At 42.7% G+C, this 27632-nt stretch overlaps 1 pseudogene; it reads left to right on the top strand.

Annotated features, from left to right (window-relative positions):
* Nucleotides 1–27632, top strand: part of LOC134565264 (polyadenylate-binding protein-interacting protein 1-like) — a 51276-nt pseudogene that overhangs the window by 9156 nt on the left and 14488 nt on the right.

Below are 27632 nucleotides of genomic sequence, written 5' to 3'. Positions count from 1 at the left end.
CCCTCTGCTGGAACTAGGATCCGAAAAAAGAGGCCGAGCCCCCCAGACTCCTGCTTTTAACTCTTTGTGTCCTCAGAGGCGTGTCTAAACCTCTGAGTGACCAACCCAGGTGCCAGCAGAAAAGCTGATCACTGATTGGACTGCCCACATCCTCCTGGAAGAATTCACCTCCCCCCCCAACCACGACAAATAGATAATACCTTTAGAATCCCATTCGGCTCCCTGGCAAGGCTCCTTCCTCAGGCTGCAGGAGGTGCAGGTTGGATCGATTGATCGGATTGATCACTCGACCGCTGACTGACTGACACAGAGGCTTTTTTATCCCAAATTACAAAATGCATATTCATATTTTTTATCTACACACTAGCCAATCTAGGTACAATTCTAAAGTTCGTAAAACTACGAAAATCAGGGTCAAAACCTACGCACATAGCATATCTATTAACGTAAAACTCTATCTTACTAGCATAAGGTTCTACCTTGTTGTACATAAAACTCATACTAAAAATTATAAACAGTACCCTACTCTATTTTTGTTATGTCTGTACTCTATCACTAGGCCTAAAGCTGTGTCCTTCTACACTGAACTAGGACTTAGGGCATGTAAAGCTTAAGGCTCAGGGTTAGATTTCTACTTTATCTATCTAAAGCTTTTATATATTCTAATTTTTCTAAAGGTTTTAATTCTATCTCTGTACTTTTCACTCTCTGTGGAGGATCCATGGAAACATGGACTCCAACAAGGTTGTTGAAGACTTTATCCTTATGAGTAATAATGATTTGCCACCGTTTCCTTAAATCCATGGGTTTTTTCCTATTTCTTCTGGGCCACATTAACTTTTTCTTCAGTATTATTCACTGGGCAAATATCCTACTTAATTAAACATCATAGGAACCTTTCTAGTTTTTCTTCTGTTATATTGATGTGTCCCTCATTAGTTTTTTGTATACTCTTACAGCATAGATCTTTAAAGAATTTTGAAAAATCTGAAATTTTCTCCACACATTCTATACCGGTTGTGAAATTAATGCCAATACTTGATTTTCAGCAGTGCGTATCTGTCTTTCTCCACAGTTCGTATCTAGAGCTTTTCTCTTTCACAGATTCATGTTGCTTTGCAGTAGAAAAGAGAATGAGACATTTTGAAGACAGAAAGTAAAGGATATCCCCTCATTAAGGGAGGGATGGTGGGGAGAGGGAGAATGTCATTATAAACCTTATTAGTGTATTTATGTCTACTAACTAAAAAGTGGTTATCATTTTTAGCTTGATTTTTCATTACAGTAGATATATTTAAATCTTTTTCACATTAAATAGTAGATCAGTTGAAAATTCTGATATCTTGTATGTTACCCTTATGTCTTGAATCACTAATTATGTCAGCCGTAGCAGTTCCCTCTTCAGGTTCCTGCTTGCTCTTCCGAGATCTCATGAGATACTTTTCACAATCTTTTGTACAGTATGAAAAGGGGAATCATTGGTACTATGTTATTACTAGTTACATCACAAAGTATGTTGCTTCCTATGCTATTCCTCTCATATACTAGCATTGTAATTATCCAGGACAGCACTGATTTTAGAGACTGTTACATACGTTCATTTTTGAATGGACAAAAATAGTGGATTGCTCCTGACTGAATGCCAGGCACCCACCAAAGCCTCTCTCTCCCTCCCCTCTGCAGCTGGACAGGGGAGAGAAAATAAAACAAATCTTCATGAGTTGAGGAAAGGACCAGGAGGAGATAACTCACCAAATACTGTCCATGAGCAAAACAGACTTGAATTAGAGATATGAATTTATTACTAACAAAAATAAGAGCAGGATAATGAGAAGTAAAATAAGACTTTAAAAACACCTTCCCTCCCTTTCCCAGCTCTACCTTCTCCACCCCCATTGGAACAGGGAGACCGGAATGGGGGTTATGGTCAGTTCATCGCCCATTGTTCCTGCCACTGCTCTGGGAGAGGAGTCTATCCTTCCCTTGCTCCAGCATGGAGTCCCTGCCATGGGAGACAGTTCTCCATGAACTTCTCCAGTGTGAGTCCACCTCACAGGCAACAGCTCTCCCCAAACTACTCCACCGTGGGTCACTCTTAAACAGGGTCAGTCCTTCAGGCACAGCCTGCTCCAGCATGGGTCCCCCATGGGGTCACAAGTCCTACCAGGAAACTTGCTCCAGTGTGGACTCCTCTCTCTATGGGTCTGTAGGTCCCTGCCAGGACCCTGCTCCAGCACAGGCATCTCACAGGGTCACAGCCTCCTCTCAGGCATCCCCTGCTCTGGCATGGACTATTCCAGAAGCTGCAGGTGGATCTCTGTATCCCTGTGGCCCTCCCTGGGCTGCAAGGGCACAGCTGCTTCACCATGGTCTTCACCATGGGCTGCAGGGGAATCTCAGCTCCATTGCCTGGAGCACCTCTTGCCCCTCCTTCTGCACTGACCTTGGTGTCTGCAGAGTTGTTCCTCTCACATATTCTCACTCCACTCTCCTCTGGCCCCAATTACATCTGCGCAATAACTTTTTTTTCTTCTTAACTGTTATCCCTGAGGCATCACTGCCATCTCTGATTGACCCAGCCTTGGCCAGTGGCAAGTCCATCCTGGAGCCAGCTGACATTGGCTCTGCCAGACATGGGAGAAACTTCCAGCAGCTTCTCACAGAAGCTACCTCTACAGGTCACCCCACTACCAAAACCTGGCAACACAAACCCAGTAGAGCAGCTTTCTGTTTCATCAGCAGGAGCATAAACATGGATAAAGTATGCATTATTTTCTGCCTGTATTTTATACATGGGAACATTACACTGTATTGTATTCCTGTAATTTCTCTCCCTCCTGCATATTTTGGAGCACTTTTGCACTCTAGGTAAGCAATGCAGCTTCTTGCAACTATTGTCTCTAAAAGGGGCGAGAAAATAAAAGAAACTGATATAGAGCAGTTAACCCTATGGGCGAGGAAAAAAGGAAAGTTAAACCAACCATCGCTTCTGTTTAGTGAGGCAGAATGGAAAGAAATAAGTGAATTATTATGGGACTGTGCTATTTCGCAAGGAAAGGAAAGTAAGGTGGCAACAGATTTAGGCATGATTTGGAAAAAGGTGATAAATACCTTGCAAGTTTTCACGGCTGAACGGTGAGCTGCTCAAACAGCCATCCAAGCTCTAGAGGGGGCAGTCCCCCTGCCATCCGATCGGTGAGTGCCTACTGCCGAGCCAAAAGAGCTGAAAAAACCATCCAGAGTTGCGAGGTTTTTTGGTATAAATTCCACACATCCCGTGAAAGGGAAAGCAGCTCCAGTGTGCTCCTCTTTACGTGAAGTAATGGATACATCCACGAGCCATGTAAGCCGATCACCGCAAGTGCTCCCATCGGCTCCCGGAAAGAATGAAAGCAAACAGGAAAGGCCCCAGTCGCCAGGCTCAGGGGGCGTGGTGAAAGATGAGGAGGCAGGCGGGGCCGAAAGCGGAGTGGGGTGGGCACAAGTGACGCAGCAGGGAGGTGGAGTTCGGAGCGGTGACGAGAGATGGGGCAGCGCCGGCTCTGCCTTCACCAGAAGGGGAGCTGATGTCACTGGCACATGTGACCAAAACAAACATGACTGCCCCCATTGCTACTTCTGGAAATGGGCATCATATGCAAATGCTAAGAAAGGAGCCACTGAACTTTATGGCCAGTTTATCAGTCGTTTATCTGCAGCTTTAAAAGATGCCCCAGACTTACCCACAGATGTGCAAGAACATCTGTTTCATCCCCTTGCTTTTGAAAATGCCAACGCGCGCACCAGGACTATGTTAGCTTCCCTTCCTCAAGGCTGTGGGGTTGATGAGATGTTAGTAAGAGCAACCAGAGCAGAAAAGAACAACCAAATGGCAGCATTCACAGCAGCTATGCAAAATGCAATGCAAAAACAGGGACATATTATTGCAGCTGCATTGACAGGAAAAAATATCAGCCATTCCAGCAATAACAGAAGACCAGCATCTGGCATTGTTTGCTTCTGCTGTGGTGATACAGGCCATTTCAAGCGAGCCTGTCAAAAGACTGTGTGGTGTCACAAATGTAATGCAGACACCCATGCCACTGAAACTTGTAGGAAGCAGGGAAACTTCAAAACCAGTACGCTAAGGCAGCGCACCAAGACACAAATCAATGCCTTGACCCACAAGACCCCAAAAACGGTTTCTTAGTTAAGAACAGACCTGCCACATGGGGAAGCCTTGGTGTGGATATGACAACAGCAGAAGTTACCTTACAAGACAAACAAGTAATCCTGATTCCCACCAATGTATATGGACGAATGTACAGCACAATCTCTCTAGTTGGAGGTTTATTGCTAGGAAGATCCTCCACAGGCAAACAAGGTATAATCGTGATTCCAGGAGTCATCGATGCAGATTACACCGGACAAGTGAAAATAATGGCTTATGCTTTGCAACCACCTGTAACCATTCCAAAAGGAAGCAGAATTGCTCAAATTATCCCATTTGAAAATATTTTACCACATCGTCAGTGACCAAAAGAGCCAACTTAACAAGAAAGAGGAGATGGGAGCTTTGGCTCAACCGACCACAATGTCTTTCTTACAATAAGCCTGAAAGATCCTCCACACACCACAGTGAATTTACAACATGGTAACCAGATCATCACCCTGTCACCACTTCTCAACACAGGCGCCGACATTTCCATCATCAATTGAATGCACTGGCCATCTGATTGGCCTCTGCAATCTCCCTACACCCACATTGTAGGAGTGGGCAGAATGAGTGTTCCCTCAATGAGCGCAGACCTTATCAATATTATCTTTCAAGACAATCAGGTCATTGTGGCTCAACCCTACTTAATGCTTTTGCCCAAAGAACTTCCAGGATTGCTAGACAGAGATGTGCTTTCTTACCTGGGAATGGTTCTAATCACTGACCAGCATTTTCCTTAATGGCCACTGCAGAGCAGCCACCCATTCTTAAAATCACCTGGTTGACTGAAACTCCTGTATGGGTCGAGCAGTGGCCAATGACAGAAGAAAGGCTGCAAATTACTAAGCAACTGGTACAAGAGCAACTTGAAGCTGGTCACATTCGGCCCTCAGTGAGTCCATGGAACACACCAATTTTTGTTATCCCTAAAAAATCAGGAAAATGGAAATTGTTACATGATCTCCGCAAAGTCAATGAGCAAATGCAGGCAATGGGTGCTTTACAGCCAGGCCTGCCAGCACCAACTATGATACCTCAAGGATGGAACATAGTAATCATCAATTTAAAAGACTGCTTCATCAACAGGACACTCAACGCTTTGCCTTCACTGTGCCATCTATCAACAGGGCAGCCCCAGCACAGCGATATGAATGGACCGTATTGCCCCAGGGGCACGTGTCAGTTATTTGTTAATTTGGCCTTGCAACCCATTCGCCAACATTTTCCTAGTGCAATGATTTATCATTATGTTGATGATATTCTTATTGCCACCAAGCAACCATTGGCAGAAACAGATTTAAACTGGTTGATTGCACAATTGAAACATTGTGGACTGACTGTAGCTCCAGAAAAAATACAGCGGTCAGCTCCTTGGAAATACTTAGGCTGGCTGATCACAAGTGAACAAACTCGCCCTGAGGAGATCACTTTACACACCAGCATTTCCACCTTGCATGACGCCCAGAGACTTTTTGGAGACTTACAATGGGTTCGTACCATTGTAGGAATCACCAATGATGATTTGCAACCATTTTTACCATGGCTTCATGGTAGTGATGCCAGCAGTCCCCGAAAGCGTACCCCCGAACAACAAAGAGCTTTAAGTCAGGTATCAGAAAAATTACAACGTGGTTGGAGCGCTCACCACATAGAGAATCTTCCACTGTCACTTTTCCTTTCCAACGCTGATGCCTGTTCATTTGCCATTGTCTTTCAATGGCAAAAGAAAAAGGGGGAATGCCCATCTAAGTTTAGGTCAACAGCAAGTGGGGTGGAATGGGTGTTTTCACCTGTGCAACCAAAGAGTCGTGTTATGACCAGAACAGACGCTCTTGCTGCATTGATAAAAAAGGGCAGAGACCGAATTGTAGAGATAGATGGAAAGGAAACAGCAGACATCAGTGTTCCTGTCAGAAGTGAAGATTTAGAGTGGAAGCTGAGGCATTCTGTCGCAATGCAAGATGCATTGTTGGGTTTTACAGGTGTGGTTCACAACCAGCAGCCAAAAGGCCCGATGTGGACTAATCACACGCTATCAGTGGCTAGAGAGACCTCTGTGCTCCTTGACACCAGTTAAAGGCAGAACAGTTTTTACTGATGCTGGCCGAAAAACAAGAAGGGCTGTGTGTGTATGGCAACAGCAAGGAGAATGGATGCAACATTTACTTAAGACTGACGCAGGAGGCAGTCTGCAAACCCTTGAACTGAGAGCAGTGTGTTGGGCTTTACAGACCTGGAACAAAGAACCACTCAATGTTGTTTCGGACTCTTTATATGTGGTTGGAGTCGTGCAAAGAATTGAGGATGCACTCATCAGGACCACCCAAAATCAGCACCTTGGAGAACTGCTTTTGCAATTAAGAAGTGTACTGAAACAGCGTCAGCATGCCTTTTGTGTCATGCACATTCACAGCCATCAGTGCAACAGCGGTTTAGGAGAAGGCAACGCACGAGCAGACGTTGCAGACAGTTGCATTGCCCATATTCCTCCTGAAAACAAATTTATGAGGGCTCGCGACAGCCGTGAGAATTTTCATCAAAATGCTAGGGCCTTGCGTCGACAATTCCAAATTCCCCTGAATGATGCACAGGGGATTGTGTGTGCCTGCCCTCAATGCAGTCATCATGGGCCTGGCCTTGGTCTGGGCACGAACCCAAGGGGAATGAAAGCTTTAGAATTGTGGCAGATGGATGTAACTCATGTTCCGGAATTTGGAAGATTGAAATATGTCCATGTCACTGTTGATACCTATTCTAAATTTATCTGGGCCACAGCACAGTCAGGCGAGAGAGCTTTGCATGTTGAAAGACACCTGACTGTTTTGCAGTGATGGGAGTGCCTGTAGAAATTAAGACCGACAATGGTCCAGCCCATGTCAGTCAGTGAGTTGCTAGATTTATGCAAAAGTGGATACCACCGGAATTCCTCACTCCCCCACTGGTCAAGCCATCGTAGAAAGGGCTAATCGGATGCTGAAAGAATTTCTAGCAAAGCAAAACCAGAGTGATGAAACTGACGTAACTAGTCGATTATCCAAGGTACTGTTCACTTTAAACTATTTGTGCCTAGAAGAAGGAAGAGAAGTGTAGTCGTGCATTTCTGTACCCAAGAAGGTGTTTCTATATAAGGAAGTTAAACTAGAATTTTTTATAGCCTGCTTGTTGCAATTGGCTCAGTACCAGCACAGACACAGTGATAGGGCTTTGGAAGTGCATCTCAAAACCTAGTGTCAATCTCATTGGGCAAAGTGCCAAATAGCCCACCTAGACCATCGAGTATTAAAGAGCCTGCACAAGAGGTGCACTTGGCTTTTTGGGAATGCCTTAGCCAGTGTAACTGTGCTTAGTACACTGTGCTCGGCTTATCTCTTTTCATTTTGTAATGTTTATTTTTGCTGTTATTAAAACCTTTACTTTACAAAGCATATCCTGAGAAGCCGTCTCGCTATTTTATTAAGCCATTTCTCCGCTGGCTGGACCCTTGGAGGTATTGAGAGAAAACTCAATACATGGCGCTCTGAACTGGGACCTTATATTAAGATACCTAGTTGGAGTTTTGCTGACAGAGCCCTTACGTCAGCTAGGCCGTTTTGCTCTTGGTTTTCGTTTTTTTAAAAGCTTGCTTGTGGTGGTTTTTTTGGTCGTGAAAATAAAACAACATTTTCTGGGTCAAAAATGCTTAGAGGGAGCCTTTTGACTGAACCCCTATACCGGTGAGAAGGGGTCGTTGCCAGGACACCGATTCTAGTACGAGGTGGATTACTCTTCAGAAGAGAGAAGCTGCAGTCTGGCCGTGCTGGAGACAGAACAGCTAATCACCGAGTGATTTCAGAGAGTCAGGGACAAACCAAGAGCGCTGGGTGATCACAAGAGCCATTCTGGTGAGTGAAATGGGGACCCAGCAATCAGTAGAACAGCGAGACACCTTTTGTTATTTTAATTATAAACTGACTATTCAAGACTATAAGTTTGAGAGGAAAGAGCTTAAAAAACTCGTGAAATGGGTCTATAAAAATTTCCCGGACACTAATACAGCTGAAGCATTAACAGTAGAATTTTGGGACAAAATAGGATTGAAGTTGTATAATTCAAAGAAAAAATCTGCTTTAAAATTGAGACCCATCTTTGAAACTGTGTTAGACTTTGTAACACAAGACAGTGAAAGGCTCGGCAGTGCAAAAACACCTGAAACTGCAGAGAGAAAAACCTGGCAAAATGCTTCTAAAAGCGACCATAAAAAAGGAGTCCAGAAAGTAAAATGAAAAAAGGCTCCTACTCACCTTAGACGTGAAGACAAAAATCCAAGTTCTGATCCAAGTCCCAGAAAAATACGGTTTGATATATTCCCGAGAAGCAGGCACGGGAGGGTTCAAAGGCCCCCCCGTGCCTTCCTCAGTCCCCCAGAGTGGGACCCGTGCCAGCACTGGCCACGCGGGCTAGGGTTCCATTCCGAACGGCTTCCCCACCCCCTCAGTCTCCTGGTACGAGATATGGGCGATCCCGGTCCGTTAATTTTAAGTGCGGGAGTTTTGAACAAAGCCCTGAAAATGCGGGCTCAGAGAACAAAGAAACACATGGCACCCTCCATATTTCTGAGGCAAAGGCTGCAGCTCCACGTGGGAGGGCTCAGTATAGCCCGACCCTGTGGCACGCCCAGTCCGATGTGTCACTCAACTCCTCCCACTCCAGCACGGGAAGCTCCCCCTCCATGGGCAGTCCCAAGTCTCAGGCACCACCCCGGGTTGCCATCCACAGCCTGGCTGTGAGGAGCGTGAGAACCGGATGTGACATCCCGGAACTCGCCCCCCCCAAGATGGCGGCGCCCATGCCGGAGGAAAGTAAACAAACTCCGATGATAAATCAGAAAGTTTCCCACACGTCCTGCAGCTTGTCTGATGATTTGGAGGATTCATCAGTCAGCATAGATCCCCGGCACAAGATAAGGAAGGAAGCAGCACGAGACGGGGAGTGGGATATCCTTTCAAAACTCAAAGTCTTTCCAGTCCGATATAATAGAGCAGGGTTATATCCCCAGTGGGAACAAATAAGTTTCTCTGAAATAAAAGAACTTTGCAAAACTGCAAAGTTATATGGAAGAGACTCTACCTTTTTTAGAGGTCTATTACAAGCCACCTTTGCTGCCAATGTACTAACACTTCATGATCTAAAACAAATAATCACATCTCTCCTGTCTCCTACTGAATATTCTTTATGAGAATTGGCATGGAAGCGTGCTTTAAATCAGCTTTTAAGAGACTATGCCACAAATCCAGCCACTGCAGCCTTAACACTTGAGCAGCTTGTAGGGGAAGGAGTGAATGTAGATCCACAAAGACAAGTGCAAACCCTCACAAGGCCAGTTCTAAATGATATCAAAGAAATGGCCAAGACAGCATTGTTACAAGTACCTGATGGCAATAAGCCTGACTTAGATTTTTCTGAAGTAAAGCAAGGTCCTGATGAACCCTATATCAAGTTCCTAGATCGTTTGAAATTAGCCCTGGACAAGCAAGTAGCTTTAGAGTGGGCACGAGAAGAACTATTAAAATGCTTAGCAATTTCTAATGCAAATGCAAGCTGCAAAAAAATACTACATGCTCTTCCCCAAGACCCAGAGCCAACAATAGCCCAGCTAGTTGAAGCATGTAATCGCTTAAATACCCCTGAACATGCAGCAGCACTACAAGCTGAAGTTCTAGCCAATGCTATCACCACAGCACAAGAAAACACCCTAAAACAACAAGAAAAGGTTGCAAAGCTTCAAGCACAGACTCTAGCAGAAGCCCTTGCTGCATTTAAAGGAGTTGTAGATAATCAGCAGAGTCGAAAACGGGTTTGCCACTTTTGTGGGAGAAAAGGACACTTCAGAAACAGTTGCCCACGGCTTCAGAGGAAGCCACCCTTAAAACACTGTAATTGTAAGAATCATTTGCAAAATGCTAACAGTTCTCGTCCAGCACAAGATTTCAAATGGCAGAGTTCAGGAAACGGGCAGAGGAGCGCGAGACAGTGGAGCGCTCAGACACAAGAAACCCTGTCCAGCATGCCAGAAAACACCTCAGACGGCCAGGACCACAGCTGCAGCAACTCATATCCGAGTTACCAGCCACAATGCCCCCAGGTACCCAATTAGAGCTGTGCACACCCGATTAGAGCTGTGCACAGCCCACCCAGTAATGCTAACAAACTGCATTCACCATACAATTTCTACAGGACAGTTAAGACCTCTACCACAATCCTGTGAATTTTTAATAATGGGAGTAAGTAAAAATAATGCTGAAAGTTTTTATGTATTACCAACCGTACTGTCTGTAACATCCTCACAGGAAATCACTGTTTTAGTTATCTGTCCTGACCCCCCATGTTTCTTACCCAAAGGACTAATCATAGCGCAAGCTTTTCTCCTACCAGAATCCCTCAACAACACATACTTCATCGCTTGGACGAGAAAGATCAGCCGCAGGCAGCTATATCTCAACTGTACCCTCAAGCACCTCGGGAAGACCATCACCCTCACAGGTCTGATTGACATGGGTGCAGATGTTTCTCTGATTTCGAGAGACCCCTAGCCGCAAGACTGGGCCACTGTACCTACGCTGGATCAGTTGGTAGGTATTAGAGGTCACTGTGACAGCTTTCGCAGCTTGCACCCAGTGACATTTGAAGGCCCCGAAGGTTGCATTGCAACCACAAAACCATTCATTGTAAGAGCAGATATAGTGCTGTGGGGAAGAGACATCCTGTCACAATGAAGTCTGAAGATAGAGACAAATTTCTAAAATGGGCTGTAGATGAAAAAGACACTTTAAAACTAACACGGACTTCTGACACACCTATCTGGGAAAACCAATGGCCTTTGCCAGCAAACTTGCAGTTCTAGAACAGTTATTACAAGAACAATTAGAAAAAGGACACCTAGTCCCAACTACTAGCCCATAGAACACCCCCGTTTTTGTAATCAGAAAGCCAAACAGTGAAAAATGGAGGTTGTTACATGATCTTCGAAAGATTAATGAAATTATTGTTGAAATTGGGTCTTTGCAACCAAGTTTACCATCACCTGTTATGATCCCTAAGGACTAGACTTTAACTGTTATTGATTTAAAAGACTGTTTTTTTAGTATTCATTTGCATCCTGATGACGCACAACGGTTTGCTTTCTCCATTCCATCTATCAATCAACAAGCTCTGTTAGAGATATCATTGAGAGGTCCTGCAACAAGGTATGTGCAACTCTCCCAGCATCTGTCAATGGTTTGTTGCAAAAATGCTCTCTCCAGTTCATGTACATCCACATTCCCTCATACTGCACTACATGGATGATATTTTGATAGCAGCTGAAGAAAAAACATCTATGAAAGAAACATCAGATCATGTCATCTAGGCAGTGCAGAAAGCAGGATTTACTATAGTCCAAGAAAAAATACAACTCCCTCCATGGAGGTATTTAGGTTACAGAATTACAGAACAGACCATTACACCACAAAGACTCCAGCTACTTTGCAATCCAAAAACTCTTAATGAGATGCAGCAACTCATAAGAACTATCAACTAGACCAGACCTCAGTTAGGTATCACAAATCGAGACTTAATCCCTTTATTTGATTTATTAAAAGGAGACACAGCATTAAACTCCCCACGAGAACTCACCAAAGAAGCTCAGAATGCTTTAGAAAAAGTGTTTGAGGCCATTCAGTCGCGTCAAGCACACCGTTATAATCCTAACCTCTCTTTTTTATTTGCAGTTTTAGGAGAAAGCCCCCAACTTCATAGATTAATGTTCGAATGGGATTTGGCAAAGAAAGACCACCTAGTAATACTAGAATGGGTCTTTTTGTCCCGACAGATGAGTAAAACCATAACAACATACCCTGAAATTATGTCTCAATTCATAATGAAGCCTGATCTCGAATGTTTTCTCTTTCAGGCAAAGATTTTTCAGAAATATTTTTGCCAGTCAAATCCATATACTTAGAATGGTTGATTCAAAACTCAGAAGTCTTGCAAATTGCTGCTTGCAGACTTTGCAGGTAAAATTTCAAGTCACTACCCAAAGCACAAACTCTTGAACTCACCTTTAAAATTAATTGAAAAACCTCTAAGGAGTTACACACCCTTAGAGGCAATCACCTTTTTTACAGATGGCTCAGGGAAATCTCAGAAATCTGTAATTACCTGGCAAGATCCTAACACCGAAGAATGGGAATCGGACATCTAGAAAATAGAAGGCTCCACCCAGATAGTGGAGCTAGCAGCTGTTGTGCGTGTGTTTTCTAAGTTTATGTTTCCATTTAACTTAGTAAGTGACTCTTTCTATGTTGCAGGTGTGGTAGAAAGAGCAGAGAGATCTCTGCTCAAAGAAGTTCCAAATGATCAGTTATACTGTTTACTTAAGAAACTAATCTTTCTTCTTTCATCCCGACAGCAGCTGTATTTTATCACACATAGTAGATCGCACTATCCTCCCAGGTTTTATGGCAGAAGGTAACGCAGTCACAGACCATCTAGCAATAACAATACAGAACACATTGCCTAATGTTATTGAACAAGCCCGAATAAGCCATGCGTTCTTTCATCAGAAAGCATCCACACTGACAAAAATGTTTGGTATCTCACAAAACCAAGCAAAAGCAATTGTTCAGACATGTTCAGACTGTCAAAAATTAGACATCCCAGCCATAGCAACAGGAGTAAATCCCAGAGGCTTGAATAGCCTCCAGCTATGGCAAACTGATGTAACACAATATCAGTCTTTTGGTAAATTCAAACATATACATTTATCCATAGACACCTTTTCTAGAGCAATTTATGCTTCAGCACATAATGGTGAAAAGACCAGAGATACAATCAAACACTTTCTTCAAGCATTTGCTACACTAGGCATCTCACAAGAAATTAAGACAGATAATGGACCAGCATATATATCCCAGAAACTACACCAGTTTCTCAACATTTGGGGAGTCAAACATACTAGAGGAATACCTCACTCATCAACAGGTCAGTCTGTTGCCATTTGATTAAAATAAACTGTATTTAGCTAGTAGAGAACCTTATAGTTGACATTAGTAGTAGTCATGCTAAGGCTTGGTAGGCCGCGTATAACCTGCAGATGAACTATTATAGTGAAATTTGTAATGTAAGCAGTGTAGCTAAGAGATAATCACTTATCTAAGGAATGTACCTTTTGGCAGGAACCTAAATGTCAAGAAGATAATAGTACCAGGTGTTAGAATTAAGTAAGATTTTGTTACGATGAAGAAATCATGTAAAGAAACATATAAAAACCCTGTAAAATTTCTGTGAGATGGGGCTCTGACTTTGGACGCTAGTCCCAGGCTCCCAGGGCCCTCAATAAAGCACCGCATAAACGACTTCGGTTGTTTGTGTTTTCTTCGGATCGGGCAACAGTTTTCTGGCGACCGCGGCAGGACTCCGGAGGTGGCTAGGGGCGGTTCGCGTTTCGATCCACTCCACGCCGGCACCGAGTGATTCTCGGGGAGTCATCGGTTCGTGCCCGACCCCTGCGCCTGGCGGACGACTGCGAAAGGTAAGCCTGAAGGTGCTTTATTTTTCTGGTTTGGGTGCCTGCCCATTAAGACGAGGCGGCGATCCTCGCAGGGTTGGGCTAAGACGTCTGGTTGGTCTGGGAAGCCTAGGCGCCGGCTGTCAGACTCGGCGAAAGCTGCGCAGGTCTGGCACTAGCCCCTCGCGGCGTCGAGAAGCGGCAAGTTGGTATTGGTCTGGTATTTATTCTGGTATTTATTTTGCTGTGTGAGTGTGAGTATATGGTGTGATTGATTTGTTGAATTGTCAATATTGACTGGGGTTATTATTGTTTTGTACGCTGCTGCATATTAGTTGTTGTTGAGTTGTTGTACAGTTGTAGGTGAAATCGATTCAAAATGCCATTTAGAGCTCTTAAGTCTATGGTTCAGTTCTCTAATGGTATACCCGAAAATACTCCGTTAGGATGTTTATTGAAGAGGTGGAAAAGTGAAGGGTTTTTCCAAGAGATGAGTAAGGACAAGATGATTGAATATTGTAATCATTGGTGGCCAGAATATGAGCGAGAGGGGCCGTCATGGCCAGAAAATGGTACTGTGGATTATGATACCCTGAATTCACTAATGCAGTATTTGAAGGAAAACGAAAAATGGGATGAGGTACAGTATTTAGACTTGTTTTACTTACTGCGCAGTAAAAAGGAGTGGCAGACTGAATGTAGCATTATGGTATTAGAGATGAAAGAATCTGGGTGCGGGGGCTGTAAAGGGAAATCTAAATGTGTCCAGGGCTTAGCCTTAACCTCTCGACCAGAGGAGGATTTGTCTTTAATGGTGTCACCCGGAGCGCCTTCTGCCCCACCCTCCCCTGCTGCCTCGGCGTCCTCTGCTGTCTCACCCCCTTCTGCTGTCTCCCCCCTCCCTTCTGTTTCACCCTATTCCTCCCTGTATCCCGCGTTACCGGAGAGCAGTGCAGAGGAGGAAGAAGAGGAAGAGGAGGAGGCGGAGGTGGCAAATATAACAGTAATACCAGGGAATACTAAGAGGGTTGTTGTGCGTCCCCCAACCCCTTCCCCCGTTTCTTCCCAAAATCGGCGAAACACCCCGCTTGCGGCACGAACTAGACAGGGACGAAAGAATCATGGGGAACCCCAGCTTATTGCTCCCTTAAGGGAAGCTATGGGACCCCAAGGAGAGAAGGTGCTTCTGAAAGTACTTTTCTCCCCAGGAGATCTGGTGATTTGGAAACAGTCAGCAGGGAGTTACCGTGAGAATCCTGAAAGAGTGGCACGGGTGGTTAAAATGATTATTAAAACACAGAATCCAGATTGGAACGATATGCAAGTTTTGTTAGACACCCTAATGGACTCCACCGAGAGGGAGATGGTGCTGCGGGCAATGAAAGAGCGTGCTCGGGAAATGATCAGGCTGCATCCAGGCAGAAGAACTTTGGGAGACTTGGTGCCCAGTGATGATCCAGGGTGGGATCCGAATGAGAATGAGGGAAAGGAATCTATCAGAGAATATCAGGAGTTGTTAGTGGAAGGAATTAGGACTGGAATGCCCAAAACACTAAACTGGTCAAAATTGTATTCAGTTAGACAAGATAAGAATGAATCACCCTCGGCGTTTCTAGAACGACTTAAAGAAACAGCCAGACGTTTCACAGATTTGGAAATTGACAGTGAAGCAGGAAAGTTGCAGCTTGCCTTAATCTTTTTAGGTCAGACCCAGGAAGATATTCGTAAGAAACTGCAGAAATTAGAGGGACAAGATACTCGGGATTTGGATAAAATGCTGGAAATAGCTTGGAAGGTTTACAATAACAGAGAAAAAGAAGCTAACAAAAAGCAACAAGCGAGCCTGTTGGCAGTGCTGCAGCAAACGAATGCTGGTAGAGGAAGGGGTAGAGGTGGTTTCGGGCGGGGTCGAGGGCAAGGAAGGGCAGGATTTCAAAATATGGGAACAAGAGGAAGAGGGATGGTTTCCCCAGGACTCCAACAAGGGGGGCTTGCCTCTAATCAATGTGCTTTCTGCCGACAAATAGGACATTGGAAAAATGAGTGCCCTGTGAAAACTGGGCTGGGAGGGGCATCTGGTAATTCAGGGGGTTACCCAATGAATCCAGAAGGGGTCGCCCAAGCATTGGTGTTGAGCAACTATCAGAATCAAAGCTGACTAGAGAAAGGTCTGACGGTAGTGCTCGAAGTTGATGGGAAAAAGCAGGCATTTAGAGTAGATTCGGGTGCTACTCATTCTGTTCTGAATGAACGGTTAGGACCTTTGAGTGACACTACCATACAGGTAGTGGGGGCTACAGGACAAGTAGAAGAAAGACCCTTTTTGCAGCCTTCACATTTAAGATTTGGAGGAAAAGAATGGGATCACCAATTTTTATATATGCCCAACTCCCCTAAACATCTTTTCGGGAGAGATTTACTGTCATTTTTGAATGTCAAGATATCCTTTGATCAAGGTAGGGTGAAATTAGAATTCCCAGAAAAGGAGATTGCTAAGCTTTTTGTGATTAGAGAAGTAGACCCCTCTCCAATACCTAAAGAAATTGAAGATGCAGTAGTTCCCTGGGTATGGGAAACAGGAAATCCAGGACGGTCCAAGGCAGCGGAGCCAGTGGTGGTAGAACTAAAAGAAGGGGCAAAACCAGTCAGGGTAAAACAATATCCAATCAAATTGGAAGCAAGAAAAGGGGTAGCACCTTTGATCACTCAGTTCCTAGCCCAAGGAATTTTACAAGAGAGTGAGTCAGAATACAACACTCCAATTTTCCCAGTACAAAAACCAAATGGTAAGTATAGGTTAGTACAAGATTTGAGAGCTATTAATGAAATAGTAAAGGACATTCACCCAGTGGTGGCTAACCCGTATACATTGTTAACATCTGTGTCAGAAAAATTTAAATGGTTTTCTGTGATTGATCTCAAAGATGCATTCTTCTGCATCCCTCTGGCATTGGAAAGCAGAAAATATTTTGCATTTGAATGGGAGAGTCCCGACACTGGAAGAAAGAGACAGCTCACCTGGTCTAGGCTACCTCAAGGTTTCAAAAACAGTCCTACAATATTTGGAAATCTGCTGGCAAAGGAATTGGAAGTATGGAAGACAACGGAGGTAAGAGAATCTCCTTTCTCTTATGTGGTATTGCAGTATGTAGATGATATCTTTCTAGCAACAGAAGAACAAGAAATTTGCCTCAAGTTGACAATTGCACTGTTGAACATGCTAGGCCAAGCTGGCTACCGGGTATCAAAGGAGAAGGCCCAATTGGTGAAACAAAGTGTTATTTACCTGGGATGTGAAATTACACAGGGTCAGAGAAAATTAGGAATCAATCGAGTAGAAGCTATCTGTGCTATACCACAGCCGAGAAACCACCACGAACTGAGGTCCTTTTTAGGAATGGTAGGATGGTGCAGGCTGTGGATTTTGAATTTTGGGCTCTTAGCTAAGCCCTTATATGAGGCCCTGAAAGAACCGCAGCTACACTGGGACCGACAAAGGAAAAAGGCTTTTGAGGACTTAAAACAGGCCTTGAAGGAGGCCCCTGCGTTAGGCCTCCCAGATCTGAATAAGGATTTTCAGTTATATGTGAATGAAAGGCAAAAATTAGCACTTGGGGTACTGGCTCAGAGACTCGGATCTTGGAAACGCCCGGTGGAATATTTCTCGAAGCAACTGGACCCAGTTAGTGCTGGATGGCCGTCATGCTTGTGGGCAGTTACGGCCACAGTGATCCTCATTCAGGAGGCCAGAAAATTGACTTTGGGGAGGAAAATAGAGGTATTTGTGCCTCACATGGTACTGGCAGTTTTGGAACAAAAGGGGGGTCACTGGCTTTCGTCCAGCAGGATGCTACAATACCAAGCAATCCTGAGAGAACGGGACGATGTGGAGCTGAAAATGACTAATCATGTTAACCCAGCAGAATTTCTCCGCAGTGAGCAGGAAGAAGGAGAACTGGCACATGATTGCATGGAAGTGATTGAACAGGTGCATGCTAGCAGAATCGATTTAAAGGACGCCCCAATGGAAGACCCGGACTGGGAATTGTTTACTGATGGATCCAGTTTTGTGGAGAATGGAACCAGGTATGCAGGGTATGTTGTAACAACAATAAAAACTGTGGTAGAGGCGAAAGCCTTGACTCCCGGAACCTCAGCCCAACAAGCAGAAATTACTGCATTAACAAGAGCTTTGGAATTAAGCAAGGAGAGAAAGGTAAACACATGGACTGAGTCTAAATATGCTTTTGGAGTTGTACATATTCACGGAGCTTTGTGGAAAGAATGAGGGTTGTTGAACTCTCAAGGAGTGACTACCAAATATAAAACTGAAATTCTTCCTCTACTGGATGCGGTCCACCAACCTGTGAAGGTGGCTGTGATGCATGTTAGAGGACATCAGAAGGAAGACGGAAAAATTTACGAAGGGAACCGGATGGCAGATTGGACAGCTAGGGATGTAGCTAGAAAAGTATGGACTCAGATGGCCTTGATACCAATTAAGGTGATCCCAGTAACCCCACATCTATTACAGGAACCAAAGTACTCTCCAGACGATGAAAAGCTGGCAGCATTGCTGCTAGCCCAAAAGAATGCAACCAGATGGTATGTAACAGGAATGGGACAAGTTGTAGTGCCTGCCAGAATCATGAAGGCAATCCTGGAAACAGAACATAATAAATGCCATTGGGGAGCAGAAGCATTGGTAAAATTTTTGAAAAGAGAAGTGATTTCTAACCAGATGTTAACATTGGCAAAACGAGTGAATGCCATGTGTCCAATTTGTTTAAGGAATAACCCAATAGTTAGGAAACAGATTCAGCTGGGGAAATTACAGATGGGACCAGAACCAGGAGATTACTGGCAAGTGGATTTTTCAGAGTTACCGAAAGCACAGAACTACAAGTATCTTTTAGTATATGTATGCACCTTTTCAGGCTGGCCTGAAGCCTTCCCTTGCCGAACAAATCAAGCAAAGGAAGTGGTCAAAACACTGTTGAGGGAAATCATTCCAAGATTTGGGGTGCCGTTAGGACTGTCATCAGATAGAGGCCCACATTTTATAGCAGGAATTGTACAAGAGGTGGCTAGGGTGCTAGACATATCCTGGAACTTACACACCCCATGGCGACCTCAATCTAGTGGCCAGGTAGAGCGGATGAATCAAACAATTAAAGGACAAATTAAGAAAATTTGCCAAGAGGCAAAAATAGTGGCCACAGGCATTGCCGTTAGCATTGCTCAGAATCAGAATCAAACCCAGGGAGCGGGTGGGAGTTAGTCCATATGAAATTCTATACGGGAAACCATACCATGCTACTGTGTTAAAAGGGGATCTGCATGTGGAAGGTGATCAGACAATATTCAGTTATGTCATGTCATTAAATAAAATCCTTAATGCCTTAAGGGGAACCTTGCAGTGGAACCGACCTATGCCACTGGAGAATCCGGTGCATAATATTCAACCAGGAGACCAAGTGTAAGTGAAGAACTGGTCCACCCACCCCTTGAAAGAAGCATGGGACGGCCCACATCAAGTGATTCTGACAACTTACACGGCAGTAAAGGTCGAAGGAATCGACTCATGGATCCATTACACTCGGGTCAAGAAAGTCCCTGTACAATGGGAGACTCAGTTAGTCTCTCCCACGCGGATGATCTTCCGCGGAAAGTAGTATTTTTTAATTATATTGTTATTGGTATTGACAAAACCCATCCTTGTTAATGGTTCTGATTCTATTGTAGTTGCAGTTACCGAACCAGTGGTCGGTGTCATGGAAGGAATGGATGCGAACCTGACCTGTTTAATAACAAATAACCAGAAAACTGAAGCCCGGAATGTGCGAGCAACCTGGAAGAAAGGTGCTGATTATCCGGAAGCAAATGTTACTACAGTTTGGGATAAGGATGCACAAAAAGGAAACACCACATTACAGCTGAAGCGAGTCAGCCAAGAGGATATGGAAAGGTACATGTGTATTGTAAAATCCCAAGAAAGCTTTGATTATAAGCAAATTAAATTGAGAATAGTGCCCTGGAAGTTGTGGAAGGATGCTCCATCCCAGGAATCTGTAGAGATAAAACCCCCCTGGACTGGACAAGATATGTGGGATGGACTTCCTTTGAAGATGAGTTGCCCATTCATGTTAAAACAGGAATGTAATCAGACTTTGCAAGTCAAATGGTGGAAAGAAAACAAGCCAAAGTCATGGGATAGGATAGACCAAGGAATTAGCTGGTGGGAGAAATCTGGAAAAGGTATAGGATGGTTGAACATTAGTAACCCTCAAATTGGTCTTACTGAAGGAAAATACTTGTGTTTAGTGATATGTGGAATTGAGGCCGATTATGGAATAAGAATTGTAGAAGCTGGACAAGGAACCAGACCCCCTCACATAGTACCCCCAATAGGAAAGAGGCGTAGAGAGCTAAAAGATACAGAAGTAGCTGTACACCAAAGTCATGAACGAGAAAATTTGATAATAGGGCTGATTAGAGATTTTGGGATGGTGCAGAACGTATCCCGAATCACAGCATGCCTGCCACTTCCACAAGCGGCAGGAGAACCAATTCCATGGGGAATAATTCCCATTCCATTACCACATGAGGTAGCAGAAAACATATCTACTGTATGTCACATTGAAAGAAAAGAAAGATAAATAGTGACGGTCAAAAAGAATGTCTGGAACGCAGCCTTGTATGCTGCTAGAGATGTAGAAGTTAGAACAAAGCAACCTTACCAGGAAGTTAAGTGTGAAAATATAAGCCAGCAACAAGTGATTTGGGATAATTGGAAAACTGTATGGGGTCCGAGCTTACTAGAACACTACAGCTATATTGGAGCAGTGAGTTGGTGTATACAATCGACAGGGAGTAAAAATAAAACCCTGTTAGAAGTCTATAAGACAGAAACGTCTACAAGAGAAATTAAAGAAGCTAGAGAAAATTGGAACTGCACTAAAGTTATTACATGTGATACCCCTGAAAGTCAGATTAATCTAGCTCCTCTTAGGGTACTACTTAAGTGGGGATGTGAATGCAGGAGATTCAATCATACAGTACTGGACAAAGTAAACTCACTTTGGAGTAACGGAATTAGGAGAGCTGTAAGCTGTAAGGACACTACAATTAAAAGTCCAGGAAACTTAGTTTGGGTAATGGGACATGGACAATGGACCACACATATTCCTATAGATGGGCCTGTGACACAAATTACTCTAGGAATCCCCACTCTTTGTCCCCTATGGAAGCAATCAAAATTAAAATCCAACCGGAAGAAAAGAGAAGTAGATGCATTCACTGAGTTAGAAAATGAATGGCACGAACCCGATGGCGGAGTTAAATTTGGATGGGCTTTGGAATCACTATTTGCGCCTATAGCCACCTATAGGAACAGAGAGATGCTGTACAAGTTGCTAGGGCAGACTGAAAGATTAGCAGCAGCCACTAAAAAAGGATTCAAGGATATAAATTTGCAATTACAAGCCACATCCCGAATGACTTTGCAGAACAGGATGGCACTGGATATGCTCCAGCTGAAAGAGCATGGTGTGTGTCAGTATCTAAAAACAAGAATTGATCATTGCTGCATCCATATTCCAAACATGACTATTGAAGTAGAAAAAGATATCTCTCAATTAGAAATCGTTGAATCCAAAACAAAAGATATTGAAAAGGAAGCACAACATAATTGGATCGGAGAAATTTTTGAATCTTTAGGGCTTCAGATTTCTGGATGGGTTTCGTCTGTAATACAGTACATTTTGTTGATTGTAATTCTGTTATTAATTGTTTGGCTAGTATATAAGTGGGTTTTAGGTGTCATCAAGAAAGAAACAAAACGTACCAGAAGAGTGATGAAAGCCTTGACAAGAACCAATGAGATGCAACTGTCTCACTCGACTCCTCCGAAATATGAAGATGTTATTGGGCAAGAGAACTCAGCATTTGAAAGACCCGATGACAACTGAGAATTGAGCATCCTTGCAGAAGACTGAAGAATGCTCAAAAGGGGGGAGTTTTTGCCATTTGATTAAAATAAACTGTATTTAGCTAGTAGAGAACCTTATAGTTGACATTAGTAGTAGTCATGCTAAGGCTTGGTAGGCCGCGTATAACCTACAGATGAACTATTATAGTAAAATTTGTAATGTAAGCAGTGTAGCTAACAGATAATCACTTATCTAAGGAATGTACCTTTTGGCAGGAACCTAAATGTCAAGAAGATAATAGTACCAGGTGTTAGAATTAAGTAAGATTTTGTTACGATGAAGAAATCATGTAAAGAAACATATAAAAACCCTGTAAAATTTCTGTGAGATGGGGCTCTGACTTTGGACGCTAGTCCCAGGCTCCCAGGGCCCTCAATAAAGCACCGCATAAACGACTTCGGTTGTTTGTGTTTTCTTCGGATCGGGCAACAAGTCTATAGTAGAAAGAGCACACAGGTCACTGAAAACACTTTTAGAAAAACAAAGGGGAGGAGTAGAAGTGCTGTCTACTGTAGAATGTGGGATTGCATTTTATGGAAATGGTTTGCTCTAGCTCACCCCTGGAGAATGTATGGTTTATCCCAAGTCTGTAACCTCCCTGCAGTATCAAGTTATCTGTAACCTCATTGGCTGGAGAATGTTACCGCGCCCCTTTGAACCTCTGTGATAAGAATGCTAACGCAAGGGGGTTCGCCCTCTTTCCCCTCTTCCCCTGGAGCCGTCCGGACGCTCCCTTTCCCTCTCCCCCTTTCCCCCTCTCCCCTTCCCTTCCCCTCTCCCTGAGTAAATAAACCCTCACCTCATCAGCACCCCACCGGCGTCTGAAGTCTCTTTGCCTGCCAGCACAGGAACACCACGACCCCATAAGGACCCTGGGGTCTCCTGGGGGACCACCCCCGGGGACCCCCCATAAATTTAAACTACAACAGTAGAAAGGCTAAATAAAGCTGTATAGGTATTTAATTTTTTTAATAACTCATTTATGGAACAGATGCCCCCAATTTTCAGACACTTTAGTAACACTACACAAGCAAAACTTAAGGAGCGGCCACCAGTGTTCATCAAAGACCCTGAAACGGGAAACGTTTCAGGACCTCATCCCCTCATAACTTGGGGGAGAAGCTTTGCGTTTGTTTCCACAGATGCTGGCCCGAAATGGATCCCTGCAAAGATTGTGAAGCCGCAATTGCAGCAGATAAAAGAGCAGCAGAGCACACCTGAAGAAGAACACACCAAAGACGCTAGATGACTGCGGATAGTAGCTTCAAGAGGACTTCTGCACTTTGACACAGCCCAACACTATAGACACTGAAATACCTTTGAAGCAGAGACTTAAGTTTTATAAAAGTTGCACTGTTAAAATTTTTGAAGTTATTATTGTCATGTCAAAATTGTTCATTGTTGTATGTTAAAAGTTATTATCAAATCTTTATGCAGAAGAAAAAGAAAATATAGTTCACTTGAAAAAATCTCCCCAAACAAAAAAGTAAAATAAGATTCATATGTAATTTGAGACTAAATATTAATTTTAAAATACTAATAATTGAAATATTGGCTAACAAAAAAGAAAGTACCAAATTTAAAATTTTGTAATCCATAAAACTACAGTTTAACTATAAACCAAATTGTTAAATAACAATAAGTTATTCACACAATCACAATTATCAACAAAAGTGAGAATTTTTTCAAAGTAACTATTTCTCTTTTTTTCTTTTTTTTTTTATATGATTTTACAGGGTGAGATATAGTTGTGCATTTCTGTACCCGAGCAGATGTTTCTATATAAGGAAGTTAAACTAGAATTTTCTATAGCCTGCTCGTTGCAATTGGCTCAGTACCAGCACAGACACAGTGATAGGGCTTTGGAAGTGCATCTCAAAACCTAGTGTCAATCTCATTGGGCAAAGTGCCAAATAGCCCACCTAGACCATCGAGTATTAAAGAGCCTGCACAAGAGGTGCACTTGGCTTTTTGGGAATGCCTTAGCCAGTGTAACTGTGCTTAGTACACTGTGCTCGGCTTATCTCTTTTCATTTTGTAATGTTTGTTATTTTTGCTGTTATTAAAACTTTTACTTTACAAAGCATATCCTGAGAAGCCGTCTCGCTATTTTATTAAGCCATTTCTCAGCTAGCTGGATCCTCGGAGGTATTGAGAGAAAAATCAATAGAGAAGAGCCTGCAGCTGTCATCCATCACCATGCAGTGAAAGAAGGAAGACCACAAGCGATTCCAGGGCTTTATGTATATCACAAAAATATGCGAATGGCAGGGACAGAGTCCTGTGTTATTTAATGGTCGTGGTTTTATGTGTGTTTCCACAGGAGAAGCAGGACCTGTTTGGGTGCCGAGACAATTTACCTGTGCATGTCTGCAGTCAGAGATACCAGCTAACAGTGATAACCACAGTGACAGCAGTGATTTACCTGAAGCACCTTGTGAAGACCCTGAGACTGCTGAAAATTGACTTTTAAAGTAGAAAAAATAGTCATACAGTTACAGTTATAAGATTAAGTTTAGCGATAAGTCGTTTTTAAGATTTAAGATTAGGTAATAAGCAGGTGCTGTTTGTTTTGCTTTTCTACGAGAGACAAACAAAATGATGAATGGAATGTTAGGTGTTGGAATGTTTATTTTAGTTAGTGCCTTAATAGAAAGAGGATCAGGAATGCTTGAAATTGGCCCAAGACAAAATATGTGGGTCACTTGGGCCCATCGGAGTAAACAAGATTCATTTTGCTTGTCTTTAGCCACACCATCGAAACCTTTTCGGACTTGCTTCATTGGAGTCCCAGTGGACTCCATGACAGAGTTCAGAACCTGGTCTCAAATCAAAATTAATCCAGAGAGTGTTTTAGGAACACAAGTTGTTGCCATTGCGCAGAGTCTTAAAGTTGCTAGTACTGAGCCCCAAGAACTTGATCTTTTGGGTTCTGTGCCAGGGAATTACTGTTTGATCTTTGGGCATTTTATTATAAATTCAAACTTGCTAATTGTAGACAAATGGCAACTGAAAAATGGCAACACTTGGTTGTCTCCCCAGTCCCCATTGTATTATAACTATACTGAGTACTGTAACAATTGGACTGAGTCTGTAACACCATTAACAGGTGTTGCAAGAAAATTAATGCCAGGAATCTTTCTCATTTGTGGAGATAGAGCCTGGTCTGCAGTGCCTCAATAAGATATAGGAGGTCCATGTTATTTTGGTAAATTAACATTGTTTGCTCCTAGCATTCATCAAGTTTTAGGGTTGTCTCGAAAGACCCGACGAGTGAAATGCAGTATGTCTCAACTAAGCCCCAACTGTAAAGATCAAGTTGAGTTATGGCAACCTGCAGCTGTAATCTCAGAGTCATTTTTTGCCCCAGGAGTTGCTTCAGCGCAAGACCTCACGCAATTGAAAAACTTAGCCTGCTGGACAGGAAAACCAATATAACATCTAATTTACTAAGTGAGCTTGCCAAAGATGTTAATGATATTTGTCATGCAGTTCTCCAAAACAGAGCGGTGGTTTACTTCCTCCTTTTAGTACAAGGGCATGGATGTAAAGAGTTTGAGGGCATATGCTGCATGAATTTATCAGACCATTCTCAATTGATTTACAAACAGCTGTCACAGCTGAAAAGCAACATGGAAAAACTTGTAGTGGTTGACACTCCATTTGACAAATGGCTCAGGTCATGGGGTTTTACTGAGTGGATCAAGGATTTGATCCATTTTAGTATAGTGTTACTCATTATTATTATAGTTATCTTAATTATCGTGCCTTGCTTGGTACGGTGTAGGCAAAAATTAGCGAGCCGTGCCTTAGAGTCAGTTTGGGTAGCTCAAAAAGAAAAAGAGGGAACTGTAACCGATTTTTTTAGAGATCGTGGGCATGATGTGCTGTGGAATGAGATTTGAGCTATCTCAAACTGGGCCTCAGATTTGGGCCTGCTAGGCCTCAGATTTGGGCCCGTGTAGAAGTAGATAAGCTTGTGGTGCCGTTGGAAATTAGGTTAAGGTGTGGGCATAGACTGGATAGGACAATTAGAGTGAAATCACTGTAGCTGCCTTAAACTGAGATAGTTTACATATTTGTTCACGCTGAATGCCAATAAGAATGCACCTGCAACTGTAAATAATTTTGCACTGTATAAAACCAGCCATTTCAAGAATAAAGAGGAGAACATATGTTTTAACCATATTGGTTGCATCATGCCTTGCTCTGTTCCAGCTTCCATATAGAGACCCTGGGTTCAACTATCAAGTATTCAGAGCATCAGGAGTTACTCAAGACTATATGGCTATATGGTTATGTCTGGAGATAGTATGTGTGACAACTTTATTTAAGGTTCCTTTTAAATAGCTGGTATATTCTTTCACTGCTATAGGATTCTTCCTTTGACAATGAGTATGATGGCTATCTGACTTTGGCAGAATATGTACAAGACTTTCTAAATCACCTCACCGAGCAACCAGGTTGTTTTGAAACTGAAATAGAGCAGTTTGCCGAAACAGTGAATGGCTGGATCACTGCAGATGAAACTTTGAAAGAACTTGTTGAACTCATATATCAACAGGTAGCCTGCATATTTTATCTTAACATGGATGTTATGCCTCTGTTACCTAGTGTGCAAGATATGCGTGCTGGTATTATTTGTTATATCATTGTGCTTACACAGTATTTTAAAGGTTTGAATTTTTCTTTTTAGACTGAAATGTATAGGGAAAGATTTTATCAAGAAACTGTAATGATATCTCAAGCTAGATATACTTGGCTGGTTGCTAAATTTCCCTAATTTGCTCTGTTTCCTTTGTTGTGTATTTGAATCTCTCAGGTCACATACTAGAGTTGAAATTACAGCAGTTCATTAAAGAAGTTATATTTAAATTGCTGGATTTACATAGCAGAGACTGTCAGTTGTACATTTTTATTCTATCCTACAAAAATATTCTTCATAATAGGTGGTTTTTGTTCTTTTGTATTTAAAAAATATATACCTACTTTGGAAAATGCTCTTTTTACTGACGGGCTTTGTTCTTTGTTTGGTATTATAACTATTTCAGAACATCATAATTAGAAAAAAGGAAAGCTAGTCTGCTGGCAAGTAGATCTAGTCCCATTGATGGTCATGGAAATGAGGACAGAGACCTTGAGCTGAACTCTACTAATTGGGGGAGCCATTGGAAAAAACAGCTTAATCTGTGTTGCTTAGCAAATGAGCTGCTGCTGTCTTCTGGGCTTACTGCAGAAAATGAAGTCACACTTCTGCTTGCTATTTATGACATTTGGTATTTCCCATTACTCTGAGTTGCTTTCAAATTCTGCATTGAAGAATGTAAACTTCATGCACCTTTTAAGTGCAGATACTTGCAGGTTTTTTACTATGAAATAATCTGGGGTATGTAGAACCTGCATGATTGTGACACATTGTGTAGTCTTAAGAACTGTAGAGTCTTGAGTTTCTTACTATAATACAGAATTGATACACATTTAATTCAGAACAGGTTAGTTAGACATTAAGATTACTTGTGCTGTGTTTGGCAGTATGATTTTTTCATCCTTTATTTGGACACATGGAGAAAAGTTAATAAAAGATGAAAATATTCCATATAACTTTATTTGAAGAAACTTCATAGATGCTTAGTACATCGACTCTTGTTTAATATAAGTATTTTAATGTTGCCTCTTTCTCTCCCCCTATTTAAAAGAAGTCCAATATTAGGGTTGGATGTGCTTTTCTTAACTGAGAAGCATTGAGTGTTATCAGTCTGAAAGATAACAATTTTTCTGAAAAATAAAATTTAGTGTAAAATGCTGTGCTGGTATCCAAAACCACATGATTTCAGTTTCATTGTATGCCAGGATATGACTGAGTGTCAGTCAACTATACTTATTCTTCTATCTTGAGCCTCTGCTCAAGTATTTGTTTTTATTT

This window comes from Prinia subflava (assembly GCF_021018805.1).
Source record: "Prinia subflava isolate CZ2003 ecotype Zambia chromosome W unlocalized genomic scaffold, Cam_Psub_1.2 scaffold_49_NEW, whole genome shotgun sequence".
Lineage (NCBI taxonomy): Eukaryota > Metazoa > Chordata > Aves > Passeriformes > Cisticolidae > Prinia > Prinia subflava.
The sequence above is the reverse complement of the archived record's forward strand: the minus strand, read 5'-3'. Positions and strand labels throughout refer to the sequence as shown.